This window comes from Tiliqua scincoides, chromosome 2 (genome assembly GCF_035046505.1).
Source record: "Tiliqua scincoides isolate rTilSci1 chromosome 2, rTilSci1.hap2, whole genome shotgun sequence".
Taxonomy (NCBI): domain Eukaryota; kingdom Metazoa; phylum Chordata; class Lepidosauria; order Squamata; family Scincidae; genus Tiliqua; species Tiliqua scincoides.
Window position 1 is genome coordinate 196311945 of NC_089822.1, and position 13848 is coordinate 196325792.

A 13848-nucleotide genomic window follows, 5' to 3' on the forward strand; every position below is an offset into this window, starting at 1 on the left:
CTGGAGACGGTCCCCTAGTCGGATAGGATTCTTGCCGGGAAGAGATCTCTTAGGGACGCAGGCTGGCTGGCACCTGTAGTAGGGGACTGGGGAACAATCCTATGCATGTCTACTCAGAAGTAAGTCCCATTGTGTTCAATGGGGCTTACTCCCAGGAAAGTGAGTATAGGGTTGCAGCCTGGCTCCATCATGGACTTAGAAGGGGGGGACTTAGAAGGGGGGACTAACGATGACACCGGTGCCGTTGGTAGAGGTCGCCTTGAGTGTCTAAAACGCCCAACTAAGGCTGCAATCCCATCCACGCTTACCTGGGAGTAAGACCCATTGACTCTAGTGGGACTTTCTTCTGAGGAGACATGCCCAGGATTGGGCGCTAAATCACCGGCTGGCTGCAGGAATGCAAGGGCAGCGCGCTCTGCTGCGTCCAGCCCGAGACCTGTAAGCGGGGAGAGGGGAGGCTTCGGGCAGGCGTGTCCATTCTCGTGCGCGCCGGTGGCATGGGCTGGCTCAGCGCTGCTTTGCCGTACGTCTCATTCGATGTGACTGGGCCACCAAGTGTGCAAATAGCATTCATTTCCCGCGGGAATGAGATCGATGTGCTGCAAACAACTTGTCTACACTTATATATGAAATCAGAGGCACATAAAATTGTTGAGCGAAGGCGTGTGGGGGGGGGGGGGCGAGGCGAGTCTTACCGTACCGAGCAATTTTGAATCAGAAAATATGCGGCAAGCGTTTTTTCCCCAGTAGATTGAATAGGGTGTGTGTGTGTGATCTTGCTGTTTTCTTCAGGATGCCGTCGTATTTCTTGTAATATCTATCTTAATGAATCACTTGATTGGTGAATCAATGGGGACTCAGAGCCCGTGTCTACTCAGAAGTAAGCCTCATTATAAATAAGGAGGCTTACTCTCCGGTAAGTGTGGACAGGATTGCAACCTCAGAGCCCAAGCCTATTTATGTCTACTCACAAGCAGGTGCCATTATAGTAAATGGGGCTTACTCCCAGGCAAGTGTGGATAGGGTTGCAGCCTTAGAGCCCAATCCTAAACGTGTCTACTCAGAAGTAAGCCTCATTATAGTTAATGGAGCTTACTCCCAGGAAAGTGTGGATAGGTTTGCAGCCTAAGGTGCACCAGCTGTAAAAATGACCTGGAGACTTCTCCAGGGTGGAATCTATCTATAGTGTAGAAATGGGAATGATGTTGAAAGGTTGGAGTGCAGTTATTATTTAGGATTGGAGTGTAATGATGTCGACCTTGGTTTACTGTTGTCTTTATTTATTTATTTATTTATTTATTTATTTATTAAATGCCTTGACTTTGCCAATGAAATTGCTGGTGTTCTTCGCTTGTCCGGGTGGATCCTCGACGGGTGGTGAAACTTCAGTGGAAGCCCGGACAGGGCTCCGCTGGCCGAGTCGCAGGGAGACTCCCGATCAGCCGTTTTGCCAAGCCGAGAAGGGGTCTTCTCAAGCCGGGACGGGCGGGACCCTGGCCCTGCCGGAGGAGGCCCTGCAATGATCGCCTCTGCTTGTCGGTTCCGAAGTGGGAAGGGGAAGCCAGCAGGTGAGACGCCGAACCTGGACGCGCTGGAAACGAGGCTCGCCCCACCCTGGCTTGAATATGGAGCAGGACCCTTGGTCTGAGGCCGCCATCCTAGCCACACTTTCCTGGGAGTAAGCCCCATTGAAATCAGTGGAACTTACTTCTGAGTAGACAGGCTGTGAATTCGGCGGAGGAGGCCAGGAGAATTTGGCTACGTGAATCCTACTTGCCGGGTGCATCTGGACACATCCTTGGCTAAGGGAGAGGTCCCTCACCCGGCAGAACAGGCGTCTTCGTCTCCAGAATGGCATTTAGGAGTCACTCCAGCTCTCAACAGCAGTGACCGGAGGGTCCGGACAGATGCCTTCTTTCCCCAGAATGCTCTCGTCTCGTCCCCAAAAGAAGATGAAAATGGCCATAACTCAGCGCCACTTATAGTCATTAGATCGACAGACAGGATTTCCCACTATCTTCACAGCATCCCGTAGTTTCACGAACATCCTGACTGTTTGAGGGGGGAGGGTCTTCTGAATCCTGATCCAGAACTAAATTCATCTGGAAGAAAGTCCCAGGAACTACGGGGGAATTTCTTTCCACGCCTGGGAAAGACGCCTCAAACTTTGACTTCGAAAGAAGTGCCATTGATCTGAATGAGACTCAAGTCACTTCCCAATTGTGGTTTAAAATGCAATGGCAAGCTGAATCGGATTGAATTTGCCTGGATATCGCGGCTTGTACCATTGTGTTATCTGGGGACTGGATTAATGGAAGAAATTCAATGGGATTTCCTTCCAAATCACAAACTTGAGCGCTCAGCTTCAGAAAAAAGAATTAAACCACAAAATGGTAGAAAGGTGTATTTTTTACAGGGAGATAAATATGATTCCCCTGCCAATTTGCTCGTGTGTGTGTGTGTGTGCGTGTGTGTGTGTGTGTTCACTTTTTAACCCGTCTTCAAAACGATCTCACTCTTATTCGAAGCAGCAACCATCGCAGTGTATGATTCTATGGGATCGGGATGCCATACAGACACACTGATTGGACTCCAACCTAGGGCCGTAACTAGGGGAGCCAGGGTGGGCACCCTGTGTCAGCAGTTTATGGGTCTTTGATGTTTCCAGGGTGACCAGATGTCATAACCGCAAAAGAAGACCAGGCACCCCAAAATGTAGCACATCCCAGGAAAATGTAGGACACGACACAATAACAGCTAAAAACACTCATATATGGGGTTAATTTAAATACTATATTACTTACTATTAAATTTAAAACTGTATTACATATAATTTCTCAGTTACAAGAAGGGTCTGCACTGCCTGCAGTGAAAAGGAGGACATTTCAGTTCTTTTCCAGGACACGAGGCTACAAAAGAGGACATGTCCTGGAAAAAGAGGACGCCTGGGATGTTTCTCCAACCTTACCCTTTAATTTGGCTCACCAGTTTATTGACCCGACATGATTGCCTACCTTGACAAAATAGTTGCCCACCCACCTCTAGAATCCTGACTATGGGCCTGCTACAACCCCTCCCCCCAAAGCGGTGGTGACTGTCTCCACATGATGGTTGATTGTGAACCCCACTCATGGATGCTTCTCGAACGACATCCCTTGTGGCTGCGCGCAATCCTCAGTGTGGAAGGAGAGCAGGCTCTGCATTTGGTTGCCTTGGGCGTGAATTTGACGTGTGGGTTTGTTTGGGGGAGTGGGGGGAGGGGTGGGCGTTAATGCCGAAGGTTCAAGACCGCGTTGGGCTGCAGTCTCGCCTGGTTTTCTTTAACGCATTTGGGCTTTTGAGAATCCGAACTGGGTCAAGAGGGGGAAACCCCAGAAAACTCAGTGTTTGACTGTAACAAACACACAAAATCACACACCGTGCTGAAACCAGCCCCCCAGGCCGGCATGTTAACGATTAACTCGTTTGCGAAGGACTACTCGTGTCGTTGCGGGGGAAACGCCTGCGGGCTGCGGGGAGCCGCTGCTGTTCACCAGGCGGCCTCCCAGGCCATTAATGTCCATTTCCATTGGAGCAGGACACATTTTATGGGGCTGACTTCAGTCGCAGCTCCCCGAGAGAGTCTCCAGCGGCTTCGGTAGCCACTTAGAGGCGTTTCAAAGCCACGAAACCTTCCTCCCCGGCTGATCGGAACCGCAGAGGCCATTAAGCTATTTGTGCCCGGCCCACAGGTGTACGCATTTGCTCCCCGTTGCGTATACGCAACGTTGGGCAGAAACTGAAACCTGGAAAAGGACTGGTGGGCTCCCCCTTCGGCCTTTGGATGGAGGCCAAAGAGTCCGACTTGGATTACAGGAGCGGCCTTCCCCGCCCAGCCCCCGCCTCCTGCCTTCGTTATTCCACCCTGCCTAAGCCTCCCCACCCCACCGCACCCCATTACGCCCCCTTGAATACACGAGGTGGAAACATTTGTTCTTCATTATTTGTCCCTTTCCATTTGGTAACTGAGAAGAAACACAAAGGAAAAAATGATCTGGAAAAGCAGGGCTCTTGGTTTCGCTCCGCTTTTCCAAATCATCATCATCATCGTCATCATCGTCATCCACGACGATCCAGCCAAAGTTCATTCTCTTTTATTCCACCGCCTGGACGTTCATCAAAAATGGTTAGATCTCCCACTGAAATCAGTGGCAACAGAGTGACCAGAGGACGCATCCTGGAAAAGAACTTAAATGTCCTCCTTTTCCCCCATGAGTGGCACATGGTCTTCTTGGTATTAATAAATTAGATGTAATACATCATATGTAATATGCTTTTAATTTAATAATATAATGTTTAAATTAATTCCATTCAATCAACATAGGAGTGTTTTTAGCTTTTATTGTGTGGTGTCCTACATTTTCCTGGGATGTCCTACATTTTGGAGTGCCTCTTTTGTAGTTAGGACACCTAGCCACCCTGGTGGCACCGCGTCTGTTTCACTGGAGGCTGGCACATCCAGGGCCAGTGCCTTCATGAGGCAAACTAGGCAGCTGTCTAAGGGCAGTCATCAGGAGGGGCTCAGTCTTGATCTTTGAGGAGGGACCCAGTTTTTGTAGCCCAGGTTTTGTTTTTTTTTTAACCCACATCAGAAACGATCTATGGGACATGGAGAGGGCAAATTTCTCAGATACGAATTTCCTCTGCCACCCCTCCCCTTCGCCCTGAAGTATGCAAGAAATTTCCTTGTCGCATTGGGGATCGATTTATTTATCCTCGCCTTCCTAAAACGCGAAGTGGCCCACAGGCAAGAAAGAGAACCCTCACATCACAGCTTCCAGGGCTGCGCAATAGCCCCGTCTGACGATCCGCCTCGCCCAGGCTCCTACTCGCTTCCTTGATACGACCAAGGACGACCTTATTCGGTGGAAGGAAGAGGGCAGGGCCCCTGGAAATCTGCTCCTCTCTGGCCTCAGTTCCAGAAGGAACTGGAAATAAAATGTTTTTCTTCCACATCCATATGAGGTGGGGGTGACACACCAGAAGAACTCTGAATTCTAACAATAATATTACTGATACTCTTATACAGCGTTTTTTCTGCCTTTTATTGGCAAATAACCTTCACCTGCATCTAGCTGTGCTTGCCCACTGAGGCGGCAATCCTAACCACACTTACCTGTGAGTAAGCCCTATTGTCTATAATGGGACTCACTTCAGAGTGGACATGCATAGGATTGGGTGTAAGGATGCCCGTTTCCATTCATTCATTCAGGGCCCAATCCTAACTAATTTTCTAGTGCTGGTGCAATTGCGCCAGTGGGGTGTGCAACTGCATCCTGTGGTGGAGGGGCAGTCACTGGGGCCTTCTTAAGGTATGGGAACATTTGTTCCCTTTCCATGGGGGTGCATTGTGGCTACACCCGAGCTGGAAAGTTGGATAGGACTGGGCCCTCATTCCCCACCTTTCCTATCCCAAGGTAAATGCCCAGGGCAGCTTACACAACCCGTACTAAAATATACAATCTGGTTGGCAACCTTCAGTCTCGAAAGACTATGGTATAAGCCTACAGCACCTGGCATTCCCAAGCGGTCTCCCATCCAAGTACTAACCAGGCCTGACCCTGCTTAGCTTCCAAGATCAGACAAGATTGGGCATGTGCAGGGTAACAGTTGCTGCAATCTAAGAGACAATAAATACGATCATTAATGAATATCATAATACAGTGGTTCCCAAACTTTTTAGCACCAGGACCCCCTTTTTAAAACGACGCTCTATCCGGACCCCACCTGAGTTTACCAGACTTTTAAAAAAGGAGATCTAGAAAGAAATATTTGTTATAATAACCTCGAAAAAGACCCTCAAACATTTCTCTCCCTTTATTTACCCATGTTTGCAAACTGCAGGAGCTGAGCTCTTTGCAGGGTAGTTAGCAGCTACAGTATCTGATTTTTAAATAGCCTCAGGTTTTGAGACCGTTATCTGATCTTTCCATCACCCTTACTCGTCCCACTACAAATCAGGTCGCTCCCCGCCAGTGGGTCCTGACCTACAGTTTGGGAACCACTGCCATAATTAATATAATATTGTATGAATTCAATAATAGGGCAGCCACTGTAGGGTAGCCATAGCCTAAAGCTTATGCACACTTACCTGGAACACCCCCTGGAATACAATGGAGCTTATTTCTGAGTAAATGCAGTATGCACACTCCTGGGAGTAAACCCGTTCGAACACCACGGGACTGACTTACATACGACTTACAAGCATAGGCTTGCGCTGGAAATCTTCCACGCCCCATTGACTGCAATGGGGCTTACTTCCTTGGGATTGATTCCCCATCTAGGCTTGCAACTATTCTTTGCCCTGACTCAGAAGAAAGTGTTCGGGGCCTGAGCTCAGGGGCCTCGCAGCCCCCTACTTAAGCGTGCAGAGGTGGCAGTCCTGGCCCTCGCTTCCTTCGACATGTGCATAAAGGTGGTTCTCTCCCACCACCCCTGTTGTTTCTTGTCACAGCCGCCCTGCAGCGTGTGCCGCAGGGAAAAGGGTCACCCCAGCAGCTTACAATCGAGTGGGAAAGGGCCTCACACTCACGGGGTTCTCATTTGCCAGGTACCCACGTGGAGCTGTTGGTGGCACCGAAACTTTGACCCCGGCTAAGGGGGTCTGTGCATGGAAGATCCTCCCGCCCCCCCTCCCGCCTCCTGGGGCGAATCCACCCTCCCAAACGGAGGAGGAAAGTGCTGCCTCCCTGCAGATCTGCTGGGAGATTTCCACCTCTTTCCACTGCTGCCCCCCCCATGGCCAACCAGCCGCGGGCTCTGAAATCAGAGGCATTTATCTAATCGCAGCAGCCCAGAGCCAGCGAGCATCGCTGAGTCTGTGCCGCAGGAATCCCATTGATAAGGGAGCTGCACAGTCTGCTGCAGTGCGGAGGGCTGGAGCGGGGGGGGGGGGCTCTTAAAGGGCCACCCCGGCTGGGAAGGCAGCCGCTTCTTTAACCCTTTCAGCAGCTGAGTCGGAGGCAGTGGCGTAGCCAGAGGGGATGCAAAGCGCTAAGTCTTGCAGGGAAGCTCCCCGCAGCGTGCAAGCGGCCCCTCCCCTTCGGTGCCATTCCAGGCGTATGCCTCGTTTTGCCCCCCCCCACTGGAATGGCTCCGAAGGGGGGAGGGGACGCTTGCACGCTGCGGGGAGGCTCAGGTGAGAGATGCCGGAGCTCAGATCCACCCATGAACCGGGACGGGTTCACTCAGGATGGGAGAGAACTGCTGTGCTTACTCAGAGCCCAAGCCTAAGCCTGTCTACTCAGAAGTAAGTGCCATGATAGCCAATGGAGCTTACTCCTAGGTAAGTGAGAATAGGATTGCCCCCTGAGTGGTTCAGCAAAGGCACTCTGCCCATGGTCAGGAGCACCGTCTTCTTTTTTTGAGTTGACATCCCATGAATACCAATTCGGAGTAAGATCCGAAATTTTCCTAATTGTGGGAGTGAGTCCCATTGAGTTCGGGGCGGTTTACACGCCGAGAAAACGTGAGTAGAATTACGAGTTTAGGGCCCAACTCGGACCACGTTTACTCCAAAGAAATTGTAAGGTGACTGAGAGCCCGATCCTGTGCATGTCTACTCAGAAGTAAGCCCCCTGTAGTCAATGGGGCTTACTCCCAGGAAAGTGTCGATAGGATTGTAGCCACAGGCTGCGATCCTAGACACACTTTCCTGGGAGTAAACCCTATTGAACACAATGGGACTTCTGAGTAGACACGCGTAGGCTGGTGCCCTTACTCTTAAATAAGTGCATATAGGAAACGGCAGTCGAAGAGACCTCCTGAGTTTAGTTAGTAACCAGACATTGGAAAGAAGCCAAATTAGGCAGGCCATAAAGGAATAGGGAACGCAGCCTTATCCTGAGTCAGGCCATTGCTCCAAGTGACTCACGTGCTGTCTGCGCTGCCTGCCAGTAGATCCCCAGTGTTTCAAGCAGAAAACCTTCTCTGCCTGTCCTGGAGATGCTGGGGTAAGGAACCTGGAACCTTCTGCATGCCAAACAGGTGCTGTCCCATACCTGCTTGCTTGTTGCAATAAAAGGCTTAGACCAGTGAATCTCAAACTTTTAGCATCAGCACCCACTTTTTAGAAGGAGAATCTGTCAGGACCCACTGGAAGTCACATCATGACCGGAAGTGATGTCGTCAAGCAGGAAAGCTTGTAACAATTCTAGGTTGCAATCCGAACCCACATTTACCCAGGAGTAAGTCCCACTCACTATCATTGTTAAAAACTTATACAGAGTAGCTTGTTAAAAGTACAGGTCTGTATCAATTCCCCAAATGCTGTTGCATACCATGGTAGCATCAAGTCTAATATAGTGAAATGAATGGGGACCCATCTGAAATTGGCTCATGACCCACCTGGTGGGTCCCAACCCACAGTTTGAGAAACTATACAAGCAGACACACACATGCAATTAACCTGTGCATACTGATGTCAGAGCTGGCCCTGACATAGCTCCAGCCACAGCTCAATGACAGAGCACCTGCTTTGTACACAGGGGTTCTCTCTGCTTCAATCCCTGATATATCCAGGGAAGGCTGAGAAACATCCCTCTCTGAAATGCCACACCAGTTAGCATAGACGAAGCTGAGTGAAATGGACCAGTGTTCTGACTCAATGGTAAAGAAGCTTTCTATGTTTTTAACTCCATATCCTTATCTCCACACAGTCATTTTCAGTGGCACATCTTCACTGCCTTCTGGTATTAACTGATGCAGAGCAAAACTGGAAATAGGTCAGATTGCTTTGTTTTTAAATTAGAAGTAACTGTATAGAATTTTTTCCTTTTTCAACAGAGAAAAAAGAAACACTCTGTCCACTTCATTATTTCATCCACCACAAGCATTGGCTGAATGTAATCAATGTGACTACCACTGTGACTCCTAACAGCAGCTCTCATTCATTTTGGGTGCAATCCTAACACCCTATGTCAGTGCTTTTCAGCACTGGCATAGCGGTGCCAATGGAACATGTGCTGCATCCTGCAGTTGGGTGTCACTCATGGAGGCCTCCTCAAAGTAAGGGAATGTTTGTTCCCTTACCTAAGAGCTGCATTGCCCTTATGTCAGTGCTAGAAAGCACAGTGCTGGAAAGCACTGACATAAGGGGTTAGGATTGCACCCTTTATTTGCTTCTAAAATGCATGCGGTCTCCACCAGCAAGAGAACATCATACTACTTTAACAGTCCAAGTCAGTGAACTTGGAGTCCATCACCTGAATAAATACATGGAAAAATCATGTTTTTTCAACTTGCACTTTGTAACAAAAAAAAAGTTCCTTTTGTCCAACACCTTCTAAATTCAAGCAGCAGGCTTACTTTTGTTCAAGTTTTTCAACTTGCTTTGGAAAAATCTCTCCTGGCAAATTTATGGGCTTGAGAGTTCTGGGAGGGCAGGCACACACTAACACCTGACACCTGCTTTCTTTCCAACCTTTTACAGGGAGAGCTCCTTATAAGTGTTCCCTGCAACTGTGGTCGCCTTGACGTGTGCATGTACATATACCATTTTCTCTGGACTCAGGTCCTGGCTGCACACTTGCTGACTGGCAGCTGCACACATGACCTGGTTCCACTGGAGAGCTTTCTGTTGATGTGACATTTATTATAATACTTTGTTTTATTCATTTACTGCATGCAAATGTTCAGTCACAGGAGTATCAAAATGATGTACATATTTTAAAAAAACGATAAAACAATGCAACAGAGAAATAAGACAATATAAAATGTGGAAGAGAGGAAAAAACACAGCAGTAAATCAAATCTTTCTGGTTTTTTTTGTTTTTATAGGATGGATCAAAGTGTGATAAGGCTCTATGAAATAAGAGTGGCTTTCAGATGTCACTTGAACATGAAAATGTGTTCTAGAGGCACCACCAGAGGCACCACCAATAAGCAGAGGTGTTTGAGTGCTTACTCTGGTGAGTAAGATAGGATTACAGCCTCAGTGGGCTTACTTCTGAGTAAAATAAATAACACTGTTTCAAATACCTCTACCGATATGGCCTTGGTTCTAGCTACAACCAAAAGCAAAGTTTATTTTATTTATTTTTCAGATTTTTATACTGCCCTTCCTCCAAAGAGCTCAGGGTAGTGTATGTGGTTCCCTCTCTCCTTTGTGTCCTCTAAACAACCCTGCAAGGTAGGTTAGGCTGAGAGATGATGACTGCCCCAAGATAATCCAGGGTCCAATCCTATCCAACTTTCCACTACTGATGTAGCCATGCCAATGGGGTGTATACTGCATCCTGTGATGGGGCAGCAGTCCCAGAGGCCTCCTCAAGGTAAGGGAACAAATGTAAGGTAAGGTGGCCGTATCGTGGCTGTGCTGGTGCTGGAAAGTTGGATAGGACTGGGCCCCCAGGCAGCTTCATGGCTGAGAGGGCATTTGAACCTGGGGCTTTCAGGCCTCATTTCAGCAGAAGAGTTAAGCACATACTTAACAGGAGGAGGCAGGAGCTCCATACTTGGGCAGGAGGTCTGGTCTGGGCAGGAGGTCTGGTCTAGAGGGTAGAGCCTCCGTCTGCCTGAAAATAACATCCACAAGGTCGCCAGTTTGAGGCCACCGGCACCGTGCGACCTTGGAGCAGCTGACAAGCTGAAGCCGAGCAATTCCATCTGCTCTGAGCGTGGGAGGATGGAGGCCAGAATGTGAAGCCAGATCGGAATGAAACACCTTGAATGAAACACCTTGAATGTAGTCGTTCTTGAAAGAAAGAACCTTCTTTGAAATTGTAAAAATCCCTATTTAATAAGGGATTTAATAAAGCCTGCCTATGTAAACCGCCTTGAATAAAGTCTTGAATAAAGACCAAGAAAGGCGGTATATAAATACCTGTTATTATTATTATTATTACTAAACTGACTTAAATCAACGAGCCTGAAAAATGTTTAACTTTTGTTGCAGCAAGCCTAGTTATACTGTATTTACATATAAACCTGCAGCTACAAAAACCTTGAATGTCTTTCTTTCTAGTCATTTTGCAGCCTCCTCCCAACCATTGCTTAGCAGCTGATCTGGAGGTCATGTGGGCAAACAGGTAGGAGCAAGACAAGCTCCTATTGGCTAGGTGTGATTTTGTAACTTTTTGAGCCAATAGCTGGTAGCGCCATGCTGGAATGTATACTGGACAGCTCACTTCCTGTGGTTCAGTAGGATTTCCATGTTCAGTAGGATTTCCACTTGCCCTCCCAAACAAGCAGTGCAGATTTTCTGGTCACTTTTCTTTCCTAACCTTCACTGGCATTGAGGCACTTGGTTGTGGTGGTGGTAGTTTTGTCTACTCCACACTGCAGGCTTAGGAGCAGTAGAATGTAGTGATGGGCTTCTAAGCTGCATGGCTGTGTGACCATGCAAGCTGAAACTTGAGTCTTGGCACACCTACCTTACTGGAATGCTGGAGCTCAGTGATATCAATATCATTGTGGAGCACTCTGGAGCTTCCACCACTCAGCCCCTATACTGCTCCAATGCACTTCCCTCAGAGATTAGCAGGAACTTAGGTGGGTGATGCTCTTTAAATAGATGCCCCCCACTTTGGTCATGACCTACTGGGACAGTGTGGATAATGGCATTGGTAGCAAAAGTTTGGTGAACAGTTTGAGGTATCAAGTGCAAGGGGGTTCCTCAGACCAGCTATCAGAAGTTGCTACCTTGAGAGTTGGGACAGGTGATTCCCTTGGGACATGTTTGACTCACCTCCATAGAGCTGGTTGGCTTGGGGAGGACTGACTCAGGTTCAACCTCCCTCATCACAGGTGTGAGGTAAGGAGGAAATGAGAGCAGCAGTTAACTGTTCTTGGTTCTTCTGAGCCAGGGTAGAGCTTGCCCAGAGAGGGAGAAGGCAGACCCTTTGCTCTGTGGTCTGCCACCTAGGGGCACCTGCCCTGAAAATTATATTAGGCAGGATGACTTTTGTTGCAGATAGTTAATCCAGTTGCCCATTTTCACTGCTGTGCTATTTCCTTATCTTTTTAAGCATTGCTATGCCTGTAGTGGTATGTTATTAGAACATGGATTGTGCAGTACTGCCAAATGTAATATTTAAAAAAAATGTTAATGATTCATTCTAGCAATAAATAGTAGTTTAATATACTACATTTATTTAACTCACTATTTCAGACATTTATAACCTGTCTTTCTATCCCCTCCATAAATAACAATAAAGCACAGACAAGCCAGTTTCTATTTTTTCCCCTAAATCTGTTGACAAACCAAAAATAACATCCACAGGCTCCAGTATCCACTCCATCTACTGTGCTTAACTGAAGGCTGAATCAATGCACTCCTTTCCCTGCACATACATTACTTAGGGTGCAATCCTAACCCCTTATGTCAGTACTTTCCAGCACTGACATAAGGGCAATGCAACTCTGAGGTAAGGGAACAAACATTCCCTTACTTTGAGGAGGCCTCCCTGAGTGACACCCAACTGCAGGATGCAGCACATGCCCCATGGGCACTGCTATGCCAGTGCTGGAAAGCACTGACATCAGGGGTTAGGATTGCGCCCTTAGTAGTTCAATGTGTGAACTGACTCCACCCAAAAGCATTGCCTTCAACCTATAATGACAGTAGTTGCACATCTATGCCACCATTTGAGAGAGTAATTATGAAGTTTTTGGAGGTTTATGGAGATGAAATGCTTGGTGCAAATGCATATTAAAAAACTAGAATTTCACATAGTGACTCCTTGGACATGGACACACTACAGTGGCGTAGCTAAGGGGGTGCAGGGATAGCAGTTGCACCGGGCATCAAGTTTTAGGGGAGCAACAAGCTGAGCTTGACACTAGTGACCAAAATTGTGAAAATCTTGGTATGTATGAAAAATACCATCCTGTTATATATCATTGGAAAGGTAATTTAATGCAGAATGCAATGAAACAAACTGCACTGGAATATCAGTTTTCTTTCAAAAGTTATGGCCAATTAACCAGAAAATGAAAACACAACTGCCTTGTGGAACAAAAAGTGGATTTGCATAACTCCAAACTGATCTATGAGACTGTTTGTTCTGAGTGCCAATGAGATGTTATTATGATACAGCATGGAACAAAAAACTTTTTAAATTTGATTTCATCATGCAGGGGGCTACAAAATGTTCTTTGACCCCAGGTTGTAGATAGGTGCCTTAGCTATGACACTGACTGGGGGGAGACAGCAGAGCAAGTGGGTGGTGAGCTGCTGGGGGGAGGACATGGGTTCCTCCCAATTTTCACTTTTTAAAAAGCCTGGGTGTGACAACACTTCCAGGGCAACATTCTGAGCCTGGCACTGGGGCTACACAATCATTAGCTACGCCACTGGACACACACAAGAAGAGTAGTGATGATGATGATGATGATGATGAACAATCAGAAAAATAAATATTGGGGATTATCATCTGACTAGCTCACCCCTGTGATGGAAAGAAACACCCTTTGAACAATAATTCCATGATGGCAGCATCACCACTATAATCCCACAGTTTCCTTCATCAGCACACCTTTCCCTTGGTACCCCAGGTCTAAACATAAAACAGAGCCTCTCCCATCACAGAAAACCTGGGGTGATGCTGTGGCCAGAGGGTTAGGCTTGGCCATGGAAAACTCCAGTTTAAGAGCACAATCTTATGTTTGTCTACTCAGAAGTAAGTCCGCTGCCTTCAATGCAGCTTACTCTCAGGAAAGTGTGCACAGGATCTCCCGCTCAGCAAGAAAAGTCCCTGAAACCCGGTGCACGTGGCAATCCCTTCCTCTCCTTGCAGCAAAGGAACCACCTGCTTTTTCCTCGGGGCTGCAGCCTTCCTTAAATGGACTCTGAGCGCATGCTGAGTCGCC

At 47.7% G+C, this 13848-nt stretch overlaps 1 protein-coding gene and 1 pseudogene across 1 annotated transcript in view; one reads left to right on the top strand and one right to left on the bottom strand.

Moving 5' to 3' along the window:
• SAP30L (SAP30 like) overlaps positions 1 to 13848 on the top strand; it is a 129411-nt gene that overhangs the window by 66323 nt on the left and 49240 nt on the right. The gene's annotated exons all lie outside the window — the stretch shown is intronic.
• On the bottom strand, positions 5541 to 5660 carry LOC136643240 (5S ribosomal RNA; annotated as a pseudogene).